This window comes from Elephas maximus, chromosome 14 (genome assembly GCF_024166365.1).
Source record: "Elephas maximus indicus isolate mEleMax1 chromosome 14, mEleMax1 primary haplotype, whole genome shotgun sequence".
NCBI lineage: Eukaryota > Metazoa > Chordata > Mammalia > Proboscidea > Elephantidae > Elephas > Elephas maximus.
Genome location: NC_064832.1, coordinates 90,046,769 through 90,065,526, shown reverse-complemented (window position 1 = coordinate 90,065,526; position 18,758 = coordinate 90,046,769).

The window sequence follows — 18,758 nt, the reverse complement described above, 5'->3', positions numbered from 1 at the left end:
GGCTTGTGTGGTGCTATGATGCTAACAGGTTTCAGTGGAGCTTCCAGACTAGGAAGAAAGGCCTGGCAATCTGCTTCCAAAAAGCAGCCAGTGAAAACCTTATGGGTGACGTTGGTCTGATCCTATTGTGCATAGGGTCCCCTGAGTTGGGGACTGACTGGATGGCAGCTGATGACAACAATAATTAAGTTTGGCATCAGCAAACAACTTGAGTATTTAAAAATCACCTTCTTGGTAGAGTCTACCGGAATGAGTCTTAGGGGGCTGGGCTGTGGCCATAAAGGGCTACAGCAGAACAAGAGTGTTGGCTGCAGCGGGAGGCAGAGAAGAAGTCCTGGGCCCCCAAAATCCAGAAAAGGCCATGTGGCCCAGGCTTAACCTAGAGGAGATGTAATGAGATCTTACAGTCAGAGAAGGAGGAAGCTGGACAAGATGCATCGTGAGGATTTTCAAGGCACATGGGGTGCGGGATAAAGGGAAGTTTTGGCCTGTCACAGGCAGAGGTCGATGTAATAAATAAAACCATGGTACTCTATGATGGTGTAAGGCAGGCAGGCAGGCACGTATGAGTACTTGTTGGTAACTCATAGAAATAGTGCTTATTGCCAATGGTGTAAGGTCATTGATTTGTAATTAGATGAGAGCTGGAGATAATGCTTGGTTCTTGTTGCCGTGTTGGTTCTCTCTCAAAAATGTTTGCAGATCTTGGCAATGTAGTTCTAGGCTGACAAATGAAGAAGGAGTAAGACTTTGGCTGTGCACTCACCCTCATAGCCTATGGGAGGGTGTAGTTGTTCGGGTCCTATTTAACAGCCACCAGTGACTAATAAGTTAGCAGATGATGTTTCAGTGATTCTCTACCATGGTTGGTTTCCTTTTTAGGGGCTAGGAGCCAAACAAAACGGTGGTGTTTCCCCCAGAGAAATGTTTGTCGTTACCATGCATCAGTGAGTTTCCAGGCAGTTAGCTATGATATATGGAGAAGCTGGATTTCAGAATCCAAGCCAATTACAGAAGCAAGGATAAGCCAATAAATGTACAGGACCTTCAAATATGGAAGTGCCATTCCGTGGAATGAATCTTTGAGTTAAAGTACACGTTTCAGGTGCAGAATTTGGTTAAACGAATTTCTAAGGGATACCTGTAGTATATGGCTTCTAAAACCAAGCCAAACCTATTGCCATCAAGTCAATTCCGACTCATAGCGACCCCATAGGGCAGAGTAGAACTGCCCCATAGGGTTTCCAAGGAGCACCTGGTGGATTTGAACTGCTGGCCTTTTAGTTAGCAGCTACAGCTCTTAACCACTGTGCCACCAGGGTTTCCGTAGTATATGACGACTATTGAAAAATAGCTTCCTCTTCGCACTTTCTTCCATTTCCATAGCTTGTACATGTGATGCCCAACTTTGGCCCTTCTGCCAGCATATGATTCCCCTAAGAAAATGTACGTAAGTCATGGTGAGATTCAACCTAAGGGAATAGCTTAGATCAGAACTCACACACTCCTCTCTTCACCAGCCAAGCTGCTTTCTGTCTGTGGCAAGAGCCATATCCTGGGTAGTCCCTGAACAATATGAGTAATCCAGTTATGGGGAAAAAAGAAACCAAAAACCCCAGCTGGTTAGCTATTAACCACTCACACACAAGGTCTGAACTATATTACTTCACCAGGCATTCTTTTGGCTGTGGTAGAATGGAAATACACCCTAAAATTAGAAGATTGTAAACAAACTGTGTTTTTTTTCCATTTAATGTTTAATTTTAACATGTTGGATCTTAGTTTGGTTTGGTGACCAAAAATGGGTAGACGTTAGCTTACAATCATTACTTTAGCAATAGTGTAAATCTTCTCTGAAACTACTCCCAAGAAGCACAAGGCTCTTAATTAGCACTTGCAGGATAGGACTTAATTCCTGTGCACAAGCCATGAGGAATAGTGTTTCTGCCTCTAAATTATAGCAGCTGCGAAATTTAAATACTACGAGGAACAAATGTATTTGGCGAGCTACTGGACTGCAGTTCCTGAGAAATTTGCGCCCTCTTTTGGATAAAAATTGTTACAACATTTTACTGTGAACTTAAAAAAATGCAGTCAGTTGCTTAAAAATAAAAACAGTCTGGTTTTAAAGACTGTGGGAAAGGAGGACAAAGAACAGATGTAAGAGACATTTGTAAAAACAGCGGTGACAGGCCTGCAAGGCGAAGATTTTGTGAGTGTGAGATGAAAATGGCAGTATGAAGAGTTCGGAGTAAGGAATCTATAGTTTTGTTTGGAAACCCTGGTGGCATAGAGGTTAAGAGCTAGGGCTACTAACCGAAAGATAGGCAGTTCGAAGCCACCGTGCGCTCCTTGGAAACCCTCTGTCCTATAGGGCCATTATGAGTCGGAATCATCTGGATAGTTTTGTTTTAACCAAAATGTATTGGGAAAATTTACCAAACTAATGTTTCTTAGGATCAATATTCTCTAAGAAGATGATAACTTATTTTCCTTTTATGTTTTATGTGGGAAGGGATGGGTAATTGTTCTGCCTGGATAAAGCAGATCTCAAGGATTTCTTTCAGGTATTGGGAAATATATAAACATATTTAAAGATTTTTTGGTGGATATTTTGACATTCTTCTTCATTTTTCTCTCAGTCAGGCACCCCGCTAGAATCTATTATCACTGTCTCTCTTTTCACCATTCCGTTCACTTCTTAACCCACTTCGCTCAAGTTTTCTATGGTTCTATCCTGGCTTAAATACCACTGGCCAAGGTGATAAGTGGCTTTGTGCTAATTTATTAAAGGAAATTTCCCGCTTCTTACCTTGCTTGACTTTTCTGCACCTTTCGACACAGTTGCCGGCTTCCCCCTCCATGAACTGCTTCCTTCCTTTGACTTCCACATAGTCCTATTCTCACCTCTACTTCTCTACCTGTTGGGTTGCTCTTCTCCGTCTCTCCTTTGCAGGCTGGTATCCCCAGCATTCTGTACTTGGCATGGATCCCTTTTCACATCACACTGTTTCCTAAAAAAACCAAACCCAGTGCCGTTGAGTCGATTCTGACTCATAGCGACCCTATAGGACAGAGTAGAACTGCCCCATAGAGTTTCCAAGGAGCTCCTGGCAGAGTCGAACTGCCGAACCTTTGGTTCGCAGCCATAGCACTTAACCACTACATCACCAGGGTTTCCCACTGTTTCCTAGGTGAAGCAAATGGGATTCCCTGGCCCAGTCCTTCTAATTCCTGGTCCCTGCCTACTGGGTATCATCTCCTTTCTGGGGCTCACAGGTACTGCAAACTCAGTAAGTCTAAAACCAAACCAGTCATCTCCACCTCAGCGTCCCTCTACTTCCCCCTCTTCTTTGTGAATTCTCTACACTAATTAACAGAGCCATGTTTGTATGTCTGCCCACTCACTCCAAGCCATACATTCATGAGTCGTCTTGGACTCCTCTCTTCCCTTTATAAGCCACACCATCCGGCCATGTTGACTCTATCCCTGAACTGTCTCTTGAATCCATTCTCACCTCCCCATCCCCACACTACTCTCTTCCTGATTCAGGCCCTCATCCCCTCTTCTTCTTTTATTTTTGGCTTTGCCATTTATTTATTTATTACTATTTTTAACTAATGTGTTTAAGGTGAAAGTTTACACAGCAGATTCAGTCTCCCCATTTAACAATCTTTGCACAAATTCTTCAGTGATATTAGTTACATTTTTCACAACGAGTCATCATTCTCATTCATTCCATTCTGGTTGTACCATTTCCAGTACTCTAGTTTCCCTGCCCGCTTACTTTCTCATCTTTGCATTAGAGTAATGTTTGGCCATTAGAGGATTTTTTAAAGGAGCTCATTACTCACAGGTGGTATTCTTTCAGAGCCACTTTATTATTTAGCTAAAAGGTGATCTCAAGGGATAATTTCATTTTAAGGTTCAGAGAGTATCTCGAAGCGGTAGTCTTGGAAAGTCCTCTAGTTTCAACTGGTAGAGTAAGCCTGGACTTTTTAAGAATTTGAGTTCTGTTCCACACTTTTCTCTACTTCTGTCAGGATCCATCTACTGTAACCCTTATCAGACTGGTCAGTAGTGGTAGCTGGGCACCATCTAGCTCTTCTGGTCTCAGGGTAGATAAGGCCGTGGTTCCTGTAGACTCTTAGTCCTGTAGATTATTTTCTCCTAGGAATCTCTGGTTTCTTTCTTTTTTGTTTCAGACTAGTAGAGACCAATAGTTGTATCTTAGATGGCCGCTCACAAGTTTCCCCGCTTCTTTTTTCTATTACAGTGGCCTCCTGGCCAGTCTCCCTGCCTCTAGCTACGACCTTCTAAATCACCCTCCATGTGACTCCCAAGGTGATTTTCCTGAAAGATACATCTGACGGTGTTTCTCCTCTGCTTAGAACCCTCACCTGGCTCCCCACTACCCACACGGTGAAATCCACGCATCTTATCGTGACATACAAGGTATACCCCAGGACCAGCCGCCCATCTGCCTTTTCTATCTTGGAATCACAGCGGAGTTGCTGCCATCATACTAGACACATATTGCAGTGTTTCTCTGCCCTGAATGCCTTTTTTCCTTAATTAGCCTGGAAAATTTCTTTTTGTTAACTTTTAAAACAAAACTCCTCTTGCGGGCCAGGCCTGAGAGTTACTCTCTCATTCCTCTTTGTGGCATGCTTTCATTGTTGCCTTCGTTACACAAGTTTGGAGTTTTTGCCTCTACTGCAGTGTGAGCTTAGAGAGGGCAGACATGGATTCTTAGTCACCCTCACTGCTGTTGTTACATTGTATCCTTTATTGAATTCCAAATATGGATATATCATATAGGGCCGCTATGAGTCGGAATTGACTCAATGGCACACAACATGCATACGTACACACACACACACACACACACACATTTATATGTATATATAAAACCCCCAAAACCAAACCCATTGCCGTCAAGTTGATTCCAACTCATAGCAACCCTAGAGGACAGAATAGAGCTGCCCCATAGAGTTTCCAAGGAGCAGCTGGTGAATTTGAACTGCCCACCTTTTGGTTAGCAACCAGTCTCTTAACCACTGTGCCACCAGGGCTATATATATATATATATAAAAAATATGTATATATATATACACACACACACAAACATATACACACACAGACTATATATATATATATGATTTCTAATGCTTACAACAACTCTGCTATTATTTTCCCAAGTTTATAGGAGAAAAACTGAGGTTTAGAGATATGAAGCGAACAGCTCAAGATCATATGCCCAGTTAGTAGCAGAGCTGTGATTGAGTCCTGAACTTTTCAACCATCTGGAACCTGTGCTGTCTTCACGGTGAGGTACTGTGCCCACAACTTGGCAGCTTGCCTGGCAATGCTACCACCGGTAATAACAGTTACTAGAACGATGACTGCACATAAAACGTGGTATTAAATGCATTACATGAGGATCAATTTCTGAAGAACTGAGAATTGATTTGGTTTCAGTTCTTTAGCAGTTTGATTAAAGCTTTTTTTTTTTTCTTAATTTACTAAAGACACTTGTACGTTCGGCAGGAGTACAGTCAAACATAGGTGGGCTAGGGCCACTATCTGTCCCTCAGATCCTTTCCAACCTAAAATTTTGATTCTACAAACATTTTCTCTTTGGACTTTTTAAAGTCTTTTGTTGAGTTTATTTTATTAACAAGCTATTTTGGCAGTAGCTTTCTATGGTTAAAACCATTGAAAGAAAAAAGAAAAAAAAAAAACCACGCAAACCAACAACAAACCTTTCTTTGTGTTTTCCTATGTAACTTTCCACGTAACCCAACCCAGTGCTGTCAATTCGATTCCGACTCATAGTGACCCTATAAGACAGAGTAGAACTGCCCCATAGAGTTTCCATGTAACAGGCGCCACTAATTGCTGGGGATAGGACTGGAATTGAAAGGAGGTAAGATCCTTCTCTCATGGAGCTTAAAAACTAGTAGAGGAGAAACCCATGACTCAAGGATCTCTCTAGTAACCATGTAATTATGAACGGAATATAATACTCTCCACTAAAGGGCTACTCCTCTCTGAAGCAGCATAACAAAGAACCTGACCAGGACCCAGTCAGGGAGGCGTCCCTGAGGAAATGAGCTAGGACAGAGACTTGATGAATGTGCTGGAATACTCAAGCGTGGCACGTGGGAGGGAGCCTTGCAGACAGAGCAACGGTGTACGCCCACCTGTGGTGGGAGGAAGCAAGAGAGACCACTGTGGGGGGAGGCCTGGCGCTGGGGCAAGCGCACGCGCACTGCCGGGCATTGAAGCCGCTGCTGAGTATATGGGCATTCAGCCTCACTCTCCAGAGTGTGTACAGCTGACCTCTGCTCCTTCTTCATAGCTGTCCAGTGAGAGAGTGGGCCCCTGCAGGTAAGATTGACACCATCTGTGTCTTTGTATCCCACAGGTGGGCAGGTAGCAAATGTTCGATGAATATGCCTTAATTTATTGACCTAAGGGTTTTCCCCTTCTGTTTCTGATACCTCTACAATTACTGATAAAAACAAAACAACCCATTCCCATTGAGTTGATTCCGACTCACAGCGACCCTACAGGACAGAGTAGAACTTCCCCATGGGGTTTCCAAGGAGTGGCTGGTGGATTTGAACTGCTGACCTGTTGGTTAGCAGCCAAACACTTAACCACTGCACCACCTGGGTTCCACTATAATTACTGAAACACCCTCAAAAATACCAGCCTGATTTGCTTTTTAGTGGATTGAACAAATCAATTAATCATAAAAATTTTTTTTTTTATCACTGGACAAATTATCAAATAGTCTCATTGGAAAGAAATTCTGTAAAATGGTATCAGAAGGGCGGTATATCTAAAGATCATTGAAAGACCAGTTTTTCTTTTAAAAATCTACCTTTTTTTCCATTTTCTTATGAAAATTTATAAACCGATAGCAATGTTGAAAGAATTTTGCAGTGAACGCTCATATATCATACCTGCTACCTAGGTTATTCCATTAATGTTTTACTTGCTTTACCGTCTACGTACCCAACATCTATCTACCTACCTGTCTATTTATCTACCAGCTATCTATCTACCTACCTATCTACCATCTACCTACCTATCTACCACCTATTATGCAGCCATCTTTATCCACCTTCTGTCTGTACTCTCACTATCCACCCATCAATCCGTCTTATTTTTTTGAGCATTTTAATTGTATACTTCAGTACACTTTCCCTTAAATACTTCAGTATGCATATCGTTAGCTACAGTATACTATTTCATTTTTTCTTTTGACATAAAACTTGCATACAGCGAGGTGCATAAGTCTTAAGTGTACATTTGCTGAATCTTGACAAATGCAGACGCCTGTGTAAGCCAGACACACCCTGTGAAGATACAGAGCATTACCATCTTTCCAGAACTTCTCTAATACCCCTTCCCAATCAATCCCCACCTTCTCCATTTTTCTTAATTTTTTTCCTCAGTAACTTTCGTCTGTTCTAGAACTTTATGTAAGCGAAACCATATCGCATGTCTTCTTTTGTGCAAGACTTCTGTCACTGAGCTTATTGTTAAGATTCATCCATCTTGTCGCATGTATCAGTAGTTTATTCCTTTTTATTATTTTGTAGTATTCCATTGTATGGTGTACTACAGTTTGGTTTTCCAGTTTTATATAGATGAACATATGGGCTGTTTCCAGTTTGGGGTTGTTACAAATAAAGTGCTATGAAAATTCTCATCCGAGTCATTTTTGAACATATGTTATAATGGGTAAATATCTAGGATTGGATTGTCGGCTTATAGGGTCAGTGTCAGGAGCCCTGGTGGTGCAATGGTTAAGTAGTTGGCTGCCAACTAGAAGGTTGGCAGCACCTCTGTGGGGGAAAGACCTGGTGCTCTGCTCTCATAAAAATTACAGCTTAGAAGACCCCACAGAGCAATTCTACTCCGTCACATGGAGTCGCTATGAGTTGAGATCAACTTGATAGCACCTAATAGCAACAGGGTCAATGTGTGTTTAGTTTTATAAAAAAACTCCCTGGCTTTTTTCCAAAGTGGTGTATCATTCTACTCCCACTAACAATGTATGAGAACTCAGGTGCTCTATATTCTTGCCAACGTTTGAGGTTATCAGTCTTTTTAATTTTAGCTATTCTAGGGGGTATGCAGAGGAGCCCTGGTGGGACAGTAGTTAAGAATTCCCACTCCAGGGGAGAAACATGTGGCTGTCTGCTTCGGTAACAATTACGGCCTTTGAAACCCGATGGGGCAGTTCTACTCTGTCCTTCAGGGCTGCTATGAATTGGCTCGATGGCAGTGGGCTTGGTTTGGTTTTTGTAGTGGGTATGCAGTGCGTCTCATTATGATTTTGATTTTGATTTCCCTGATGACTAATGATATTGAGCCTTTTTTCATGTGCGTATTGCCCTTTCAGATATCTTCTTTTGTGAAGTGTCTATCCAAATCTTTCACTCCTTTTTTATTGGGTTGTTTATTGTGGAGTCTTTATTATATATTCTTTATTATATATTCTAGGTACCAGTCCTTTGTCAGGTACGTATTAGTGAACGTGTTCTCTCAGGGTGTGGCTTGTCTATTTTTCTAGTAGTATATTTTGATGAACAGACATTTTAAATTTTGATTACCTCTAATTTATATATGTGTGCTTGTGTGTACTTGTGTGTGTGTGTATAAAACATGGCTGAGAAACCTTTGCCTACCCCCACGTCATGCTGATATTCCCCTGTAAAAGCTTTATGGTTTTAGTGTTCATATTTAGGCCTATGGTCCATCTCTAATTTTTGCATATTTGGTGTGAATTAGGGGTTGAGGCTCACGTTTCCACGTGGCTCTCCAATTATTTCACCACCATTTGTTGAAAAGATCTTCCTTTTTTCATTCCATTGTTGGTGCCTTTGTAGAAAATTAAATCCTTGTGTATAAGTGCGGCTCTTTTTAAACATGTAGATGGTGAGAAGTCAACACCCACAGGGTTCTCTCTCAAAGATCATCTCTTTATTTAACCTTTATACATCTCGATCTGGATAGGAATTTAATCAAGAGGCTATAGTGATTTCTAATAGCCTACTGGAGTCCCTGGGCAATGCACAAGGTTAATGCACTCACCTGCCAATGGGAAGGTTAAAGGTTAGTGTCCACCTTGAGGCCCCTCAGAAGAAGGGCCTGGTGATCTACTTCTTATAAATCAGCCAATGAACATCCTGTGGAGCATAGTTCCACTCTGACGCACATGGGATCGCTATGAGGTGGACTCAGCTTGACAGCAAGTAGCTGGCTTGCTTATGCAGTTTGGGTTTTATAGTCTTTGCACTAAAGAAGGTGGAGAGAAATGCGCTGCTCCTTTAGGTGAAATAAGCTCAGGCAGGTGAACAGGAAGGGTGGATGAGTCCCTCTTGGCAGCCTCCCTTGATCTTGCTAGCCCAAGTGGATTTGCCTGCTGTTGACGGTGGTAATTCAATAGCTCGTTTCCTTCCGGTAGCGATTGCCTGACCACTTGTAAGCTGCCATGAGTCTTTGTCTCAGACCACTCATCAATGTTGTGGTTTAAACACAAAGAATTTTAACATCCTTCACATCCCAAAATAAACAGCAGCTCTGAAAATGTCACAGGGCTTTTAGTGCATGGGAAATAGAGTTTGTGAGATGGATTTAAATAATTCCCAGTGCACTCTGGAAACTTTCTGGAGCTCTCCCTCCTCCTACCATCTTTCCCCTGCCAAAGTGGTAACTAGAATCAGGAAGAAACAAACACAGGTGCCTGAGAGTGTGAACCTAATAACACACTTTCTAGTTGATGTGGGTGCGGGCTGAAAATCATTACAGGAGTGTGGCCCAATGTTTTATTTATAGGCACTTTGTCTTATTTTATTTAAGTATAACCAACTCAGTGTGTAAAATAATGGAAGTGACCTTCTAATACCAATTAAACTGGGTTTGATCCTAAGGCTAATTTACAATACTTCCTCACCATAATTATGAGTCATATCCATTAAACTATTTTTGAGGGAGAGCTATCTCCTGCTAAACCAAGAAATAACAATCCTACAACCAAAATTATTTGAAACGAATAATGGCAAAATCAGGATCCCAGTTGTATCTGTTTATTTGTTTTTAAGCCCTGCATGTGACCCGTGACTTTTGTATGCTTCATGTGGGGGAGTAGGGGAAAAAAGAAATCGGTGTCCTACAAAAGACTTTTAAGGAATGGGAAAGGACCCCTTGTGCATGCAGGCTGTTTCGTGAAACCAAAAATAATAGAGTTACACGGAAGTTGGTGACTCAATTATTCCAGCCAGGAGGCAGGCTCACCTAGAAGGTAAGAATTCTGTGAAGTACTGAAGCTCCCAGTGCCCTTGACGGGTCCAAAAAAAATAGCATATTAATAAGGCTAATGGTTCTTAACCATTCCTTTCAAGCCCTGTTTTCTATGTAACACGGTACGTTCTTTTGAAAGAGGCGTGTTTATTCACTTCAATTAGTTGAAAATCTGACTTCCCGTGGAAGAAATATTTCACAAGATCTGATGAAAGTATTCCCAATCAAGGAAAAAAGCACTACTAACTTACTCATTAGAGAAATAAATCCATCAGTAAAGCAGGAAGAGATTGTTAATAGCATTGGCTGGATTTTGTTTTTCTGATGATTTTGAGAACCATGCTTTTCAACTTAGAAATTCATAGGTAACAGCATAAGCCCAGATGGTCATATTCACACAAAAATATTGGGAAAAAACCAGATGTGGGCAAATATCTTACTGACACAACTAGTTCTAGAATTAAAAAAAAAAAAAAATCTTTGCAGCTTTGTTAAAAAAAGAAGGGACTTTTCCAGACAAAATACTTCTGATTGGCCGTGAGTCAGTCAAATGACTTGGCACCCTTTCCAATTCTATAGACAGTCAGTTCATGTTAGGTTCAAGCTCTAAAAATTGGTTTATGTGGTGTCTTGATGACCTAGCTAATTCCTCTCTTTAACTTTAATGTTGCCAACCTATTGAATGAATTTTTTTCCCCTTGCCAACTACCCATTTAATAAAATGGCCCCTCAATGCATTCCAATCTCCTTGACTGGCTTTGCTGTGATGTCTGTACTTATGTCTACTTCCGTGAGTTCTACATGTCACTGGAGGGAGACATGCTCCTTTTTCTTAGAGTTAAAAAAAGACTAGTTGCTGTCGTATTGGCTCTGACTCACGGTGACCCCATGTGTATCAGAGTAGAACTGTGCCCCTATGGGTTTTCAGTGGCTGATTTTTGGGAAGTAGATCTTCAGGCCTTTGTTCCAAGGCACCTCTGGGTGGACTTGAGCCTCCAACCTTTCACTTTGCATGTGGGTATTCGATTGTTTTAGGACCACTTACTGAAAAGACTGTTTTTATGCTGTCATTGCTCATTTAAATGCGTAGTCTAGAGGGAAGCAGTACGGGCTTGGATGGCACATCCCATTGACCCAGTGGACTCCACACTCCATGGGAAGGTGCACCATCTGAAGAGGACAAGAACCAGGCCCCACTGGCTTGAGTCTTAGTGTGATAGTACATATTTATACAAATCATATTTATTTGTTGGAAGACTCAGCATTATAAAGGTGGAATTCTTTCCAATTGTTTTATAAATTAAATGCAATCCCAGTGAGAATTCCAACAGGTTGTTTGTGGAACCTGAGAAGTTGATTCTAAAATTTACTTGAAAATGCAAAAGTCTGAAAATAGCTAAGATGCTCTTGAAGAAGAAGAGTTGGGACACCTTACTCGACCAGATATCAAGACTTACGACAAATTTCAGGAATTAAGACAGCGTAAGAGTAGACAGGTAGTCCAATGGAAGAGAGTGCAGAGCACAGAGACATTCCTGCGCCTATAGAAAGACAGATACATAGACAGAGAAATAACTGATGTAAAGAAGTACATTCAAAGTGTTGGAGAAAGAGCAAGCTTTCAATAAATGCTGCTGGGCCAACTGGATATCCACATGGAACAAAATTAAGAATTGATTTTCTACAACCAAGTGGGTTTTTTTGGGTGACATACAAAATTCAATTCCAGGTGTATCGTAGACTTTATGTGAGAGGCAAAACAACCCAGAATGTGGGACATTCTACAAGAAAAATGACCTGGTTTCTTCAACAAATAAATGTCATTAAAAAAAAGAAAAGGGGGTGTACAGAGGAAACTATTACAAGTTCAAAACAATTTAAGAGAAATGTCAACCAAATGCAGTTTATGGACCTGTTTGGATCCTGTTACGTGTGAAAATGGCATCACAGTAACATAAAAATAAAATTTAAAAATCTAAAATAAAATAAAACAGCAGCACAACTCTGTGTAATTGTACTGAGTCATAAGCTAAAACTAGTTAAAAAAATAATCCTAAAACGTGTTACCCCCAACTTTGCCAACCGTTCGTAGGCCTGAGGCCAACCTGTGAGGCCCAGCACCTTCCTTCACATGGGGAGGTGTCTTACACAAAAAAGAGGCATTTCATTGCCGATAATTCTTGAGGAATTAGTCTCCCATATAGCACTGGGTTTGGTTTTGGGGTTTTTTTGAGCTAAGTGTTTCTGTAGTTTGGGAACCTTAAAGGTCTTAAGGTTCCACTGAGTTGAAAGGAAGTCCTTGGAGCTGTGGCTTTCACTGGAAGGAAACTCCCTACATTGTATAAAGTAATAGAAACTGGCTGAATCATTTACACCCACTTAATCTGAGAAGTCTCATATGGACTTTACCCTGAGAGGTGGAGATGCAGTGAGCTCCATTGGATTCAAGCACTAGTACATACAGTCATGTAGTCAGTCAAGGCAGAGGTATTTTATTACAGACTCCATGATGCAAGTGAATTTCTAGGTTTCTTAACTTATAAAAACAGACAGTGGAATTTAAATTCTAAGACCATTTAACCCATTAAAGAAAAAACCATTGCTGCCGAGTCAATTCTGACTTATAGCGACCCTATGGGGCAGAGTAGAACTGCACCATGGGTCTTCAAGGAACTGTTGGTGGATTCGAACTGCCTACCTTTTGATTAGCAGCCTGAGCTCTTAACCACTGTGCCGTCAGGGCTCCTAAAGCCATTTAGTAGCTCTAAAACAAGTATATTTTAAAAAATTTAGAGAAGTAATTTGCACCTTAATTTTACAAACTATAACCATGAAATTATTTCTATTCTTTAACCATGAAATTATTTCTATTCTTAGCATTCTTTTAGTAGCCATATGATAAACAAGAAAGTACAGCTTTTGCGATTTTGGCTTCAATAAAAAATTTAATGCCTAAAAATAATTCTAACACCAGCATTAGAGAACTTTTTGCCAATGCGATAAAAATAAGAAAAAGGAACACATATTCTCTGAAATAAGGGAATGGGGAATTAACTATTAGAATATTTGGTGTTTCTATATGTCAGGCACTGTGCTGTGTATTTTATACATTATCAAATTTAATTCTCACAAAAACCCTGTGAGGTAAATATATTATCCCCAATTTACAGAAGAGGAAACTGAGCAGAAACAAAGAGTGGAACCATGGTTTCGATCTAGGCAGCTCTCTTTGATGACAATTTCCACATTGTTTCTACCATGCTGGTTGTTTTTGTCATTGAAGAAAGGCTTTTTATTAAACTTTAATTTACAGTAAGATTCGTTTTTATGATTGGTAACTCTAAAGGTCCTCTTTTTTTTTTTCTTTCTTTCCTATTTTAAAATACACAAAATGAGTCTTGTAATTGTGGGGTCACATCTGACATAAAATATGTCTTTAAGCATGACGTGTTGCTTCAGCCCCAAACCAGTTGCTGTCTGTCGAGTTGATTCTGACTCATAGTGTCCCTGTAGAACAGAGTAGAACTGCCCCGTGGGGTTTCCAAGGCTGTAGTCTTTACGGGAGCAGACTGCCACAGCTTTCTCTCACAGAGTTAGCAGACGAACAGTAACCTCTGTGCCACCAGGGATCCTTAAAAGTTGCTTAAATCATATCAAATTTAATATATGTGTAATATACCATATGGAAAATAAACCTAACTGAAGGCTCAGTGCTTAAGAGCTCGGCTGCTAATCAAAAAGGTCAGCAGTCCAAATCTGCCAGCCACTGCTTGGAAACCTTATGGGGCAGCTCTGCTCTGTCCAATATGGTTGCTATGGCTCGGAATCTACTCAATGACAATGGGTGGTGATGGTGGAATAGAGAATATTTTACATAAAATAGATCCACATGGGATCTGAGCTTTTTCTGACATAGAAGAGTATTCCAGTATGTTTTAACTTCCTGATTTTGTTGGCATGTTGGTGTCTGTTATCAGACATGTGGATACACACGCTTGAACACATGTGTATGCATGTTCATCTGCACGTACACACACTCACTATAATTCCCCAAATGACACGTTGAAGGAAAATACCAAGTTTTAATTGTAAGAGTAACTCTGTTTTCACTTTAGATTTTCATATCTGATTTTCATAGATGATTTCCATAGGAGATTTTCATATCTGACTCACTTACTTCCCCTATCTGAAGCTTGACCTTTTCCCCGCCTTTCCTCTTCACTTAGATCCTCAGATGCTTAGGGCGTTTTGTTTTACGGCACATTATTTATATTTAATGATATTGCCTCCCCTTAACCCTTTTATTTGTTGTCTTAAAGGTCATCCCTGTGCCTAGATGACAAAGGAGTGCTCCCTGTGGTCATTCCACGTGCTAGAAAGAGTTATGATAAGAGCTAGGAGAAAGAGGACCTGAGTTAGAATCCCGTTTTTACCAGTTACTAACTTCTGGCCTTGGCAAACTTCTTCAGCTCTCTAGCTTCAGATTCCACATTTGTAAATTGAAGATAATGCCTTTCACGACCACCTCCAGGGCTCTTACGGAGATCTGGTGTGAGGAAATGCTGCGTAAATAATAGCCAACTGCAGCAAAGATTGCTATATCCTTTCTCTTTTTAAAAACTTACAGACCCCAGATTTTAACATTTAACATGAATGTTGTGGCTGAAGGAGCCATCTTGAGACCAGACGTGAGAGAAAGGCCCAGTGAGTCCAGAGACCTTGCATCTGCCTTCTCAGCCCCCTGCACCAGCACTGGGCCACCTACCTTCAGATTACTTGTTTGGTGAGAGAAAACTAAACCTCAGATGTTTTAGCTACTTTTACCCTGGATTTCTGTTATGTGCAATGTGCAAATAAACTCAATCCCTAACTAACATACCTCTAGTGAACTTTTATTTTGTGTCTGGCGCTATGCTAAACACCTTCCATATGTTATTTAATCCCCAGGAGAGCCCTCCTACGGGATAGTGAGGTGCTGAAAGATTAAGCAATTTACCCAAGGTCACATGGCTTTGCTGATAAAGGTCGAATATTCAAGAAGGCTTCAACAATTAATTCAGCTATTTACTGTTGGAAAGACGATTCAAGGTCATGCCCTAAACCAAAAATATCTTTTGTGACAGACACCCACCAACTATTCTGTAGCTTAAGTCAAGTAACTAAGTTACCTAGGGGTCTATTTTGTAGGTAATCTGTCTTGGAGCAGTCATCAGGAAGTTGTACTTTCTAGTATCAGATGTTCTACATATGGATTTTTTTTCCTTTAACGAATGCAATTGGTTTTGCAAGTTTTCACATCCAAATGATCATGGATATGATCTATGGCAGAATTTTGGGCCAAGATCATCAAGTTTTTTTAGGCATTAAATTGGACCCAGAAACGTTTGAGTAAAATCTTGGCACTGCCTACAAGAATTCTCTTTGGGGGTATGATAATATCAAATAATGGTTACGAAATATTTACTGAGTGCTAACTATGTAGTCCAGAAACCCTGGTGGAGTAGTGGTTAAGTGCTATGGCTGCTAACCAAAGGGTCGGCAGTTCAAATCCACCAGGCGCTCCTTGGAAACCTTATGGGGCAGTTCTACTCTGTCCTATGGGGTCGCTATGAGTCGGAATCGACTCGACGGCACTGGGTTTGGTTTTTTGGTAACTATGTAGTCCATCACTCATCTGTCAGTTTGTAGTACTATGGTGGCTTCCATGTTGCTGTGGCACTGGAAGCTATTCCACCAATATTTCAAATACCATCAGGGTCACCCATGGTGGACAGATTTCTATACAGCTTCCTGACTAAGACTAGGAAGAAAGGCCTGGTAACCTACTTCCAAAACTAAGCCAATGAAAACCTCATGGATCACAACAGAACGTTGCCCAACTTGCTTGCTTTGGACATATCTTCAGGAAGACTCAATTGCTGGAAGAGGACATCATGTTTGGTGAAGTAGAAGGCCAGTGAGATGGAGTGGCACAAGGATGGACTCAAACACACTGGCAATCATGAGGATGACGCAGGACCAGGCAGTGTTTTGTTCTGTAGTACATAAGGTCTCCGTGAGCTGAAGTCGACTCAAGGGCAAATACCTATCTATCTAACTATGTGCCAGGCATGATTCTAACCGCTTCACGTGCATTGACCCATTCTGTCCCCACAACAGCCTCGTGGGTAACCAAAAGCCAAACCAAACCTGTTGCTGTCAAGTTGATTCCAACTCACAGCTACCCTATAGGACAGAGTAGAACTGCCCTGTAGGGTTTCCAAGGAGTGCCTGGTGGATTAAAGCTGCCAGCCTTTTGGTTAGCAGCAGAGCTCTTAACTACTACACCACCGGGATTTAGGCACTTTTTTTTTATAATCATGCTTTCGGGTGAGGAAATCAAGGCCCAGAGATGTTACTTGTCAGAGGATTCCAAAACCACCAGGACGTGACAGAAATGGAATTTGAAATCTGGAAGGCAGTCCCCAGGAATGTCTCCTGTCTAGCTTTTATAACGTATTTGCTGCTTATCAAAGCAGGTGCTCAATTTCTTAATTGGTAGCAGGGAAGGAACATCAACACTTCAGAGTCTGGTCAGAAAAGTCTCACTCGGATTGTTTTAAGTCTGTTATCAAGACTACGAAGTATATCCATATTCTCCAGACATTCTAATTTTATTCTTGCATCAACATTTGACACTGCATTGTTTTGATTCTCTTTAGAACTGACTTTGCTATGCTTTGGCATTTTGTAACTAATCTGCTTCGAGGCATGGTACAAGAAAGTTTTACAGAACTTGTTTTTGTGTTTCCTGTAGTGATCTCGGTGAGCAACTTTTCTGCTCCATCACACACTGTCGTTATATGAGCAAAGGACAAAAATCTAACACAAACTGGCTAAAGCAAAATGGGAAATTATTGGCTCCTGGCATTGAAAAGTCTGTGTGTGCTTCAAGAACTGTTTGATCCAGGCTCAGTGATGTCACCAGGATTTGGTTTTTCTCATTCCATCTCTCAGCTCTGCTTCATTTATCTTGACTCCGTTCCCAGAGAGCTCTGCCCTGGAGATTCCTGAATCGCGGCAGCAGCTCCAGGACTCAAGGTCAGGAACTCTTTCCCAGAATTCCAAGAAGTGTGATGGGCTCGGATTGGGTCATGTGCTTATCTCTGGACCAACGCCTGTGGCCAGGGGAATGCAATGCATTGAACGGACGTGTCTGAGTCACACGCTCCATGCCTACGTAGGGGTGGAGCCCAGGCCACCAGATGCACATGGGTTGTGGGTGAGGTAGAGGATGACACCCTCCCCCCAAGGAAAATTGTGTTTACTTCTCAGAATAAGGGTAAATGGATGCTGGGCAGCAGGAAAAGCAGATTCCACTGCAGCACTATCTGTGGGAGAAATGCTTGCTTGATTTTATTTGTCTGGGCACCGTGGCTGTCATATCTGGTTGTGTTTCCCGTATGGCGTGAAAGAACGAACATTGAAGGCGTTATCTGGTGGCCACTTCCAAGCAAAAACGAAACCAGAAGACAAGCCAGTTGCTATGGGGTCACTTCCACCTTGTGGGAACCCCGCGTGCGTCAGAGTAGAACTGTGCACCGTAGGGTTTTCCGTGGCTGATTTTTTAGAAGTGGGTTGCCAGGCCTTTCTTCTCAGGTACCTCTGGGTGGACTCAAACCTCCACCCTTTTGGTTAGCCGCTGTCTGCACCACCAGGGACTCCATTAGCTGTGAAAGACCTATGGCATGCAATCAGTGAGTTTTATTTCACTTTCCTAATGGTATTTCTTTTTTACATTTCTTGCCTCATCTTATGTTTTCCTTTTATACTGTATGTATTTTTATAAGCTATTTGTAAAATTCTTTTGGGAAGAGACAGTATATAAATATAAATACTAAAAATGTTATTTTTAATATGCCCTGGCAGGGTAGTGGTTAAGAGCTACTGTGAGCTGCAGCTGCTGGCTAAAAGGTCAGCAGTTCAAATCCACCAGCCGCTCCTTGGAAACCCTATGGGGCAGTTCTACTCTGTCCTGTAGGATTGCTATGAGTTGAAATTGACTTGACGGCAATAGGTTTAGGGTTTTTTTTTTGGTTTAGTAATACTGTCTAAATGCCAAAGCTAAAGATTACAATAGCTCATGTCTTCCCAGAAAAGATTAGCACAGCTATGAATATAATTCCCATTTATAATTTGACCAGAAAAAAGAGAACATATTTTACTTTCTGCCTGGACCAACTTTTCTCATCTCACCAACAGTTTTGTATTTGGCTTTTAAGATTCATTTCAGACATCACCCTTTCTCCCTGTGTAGTCTTCTGGCATTGCCAGATCCCAAGTTCAGTAGGCATCCCTCTCATCGTGCTCCCTCTATTGGTTTTTCTGTGGATGGGGCTCCCAGAGAGCAAGGGCTGCCTCATTCATGGGTCTGTGTCTCCAACTCCTAGCACAG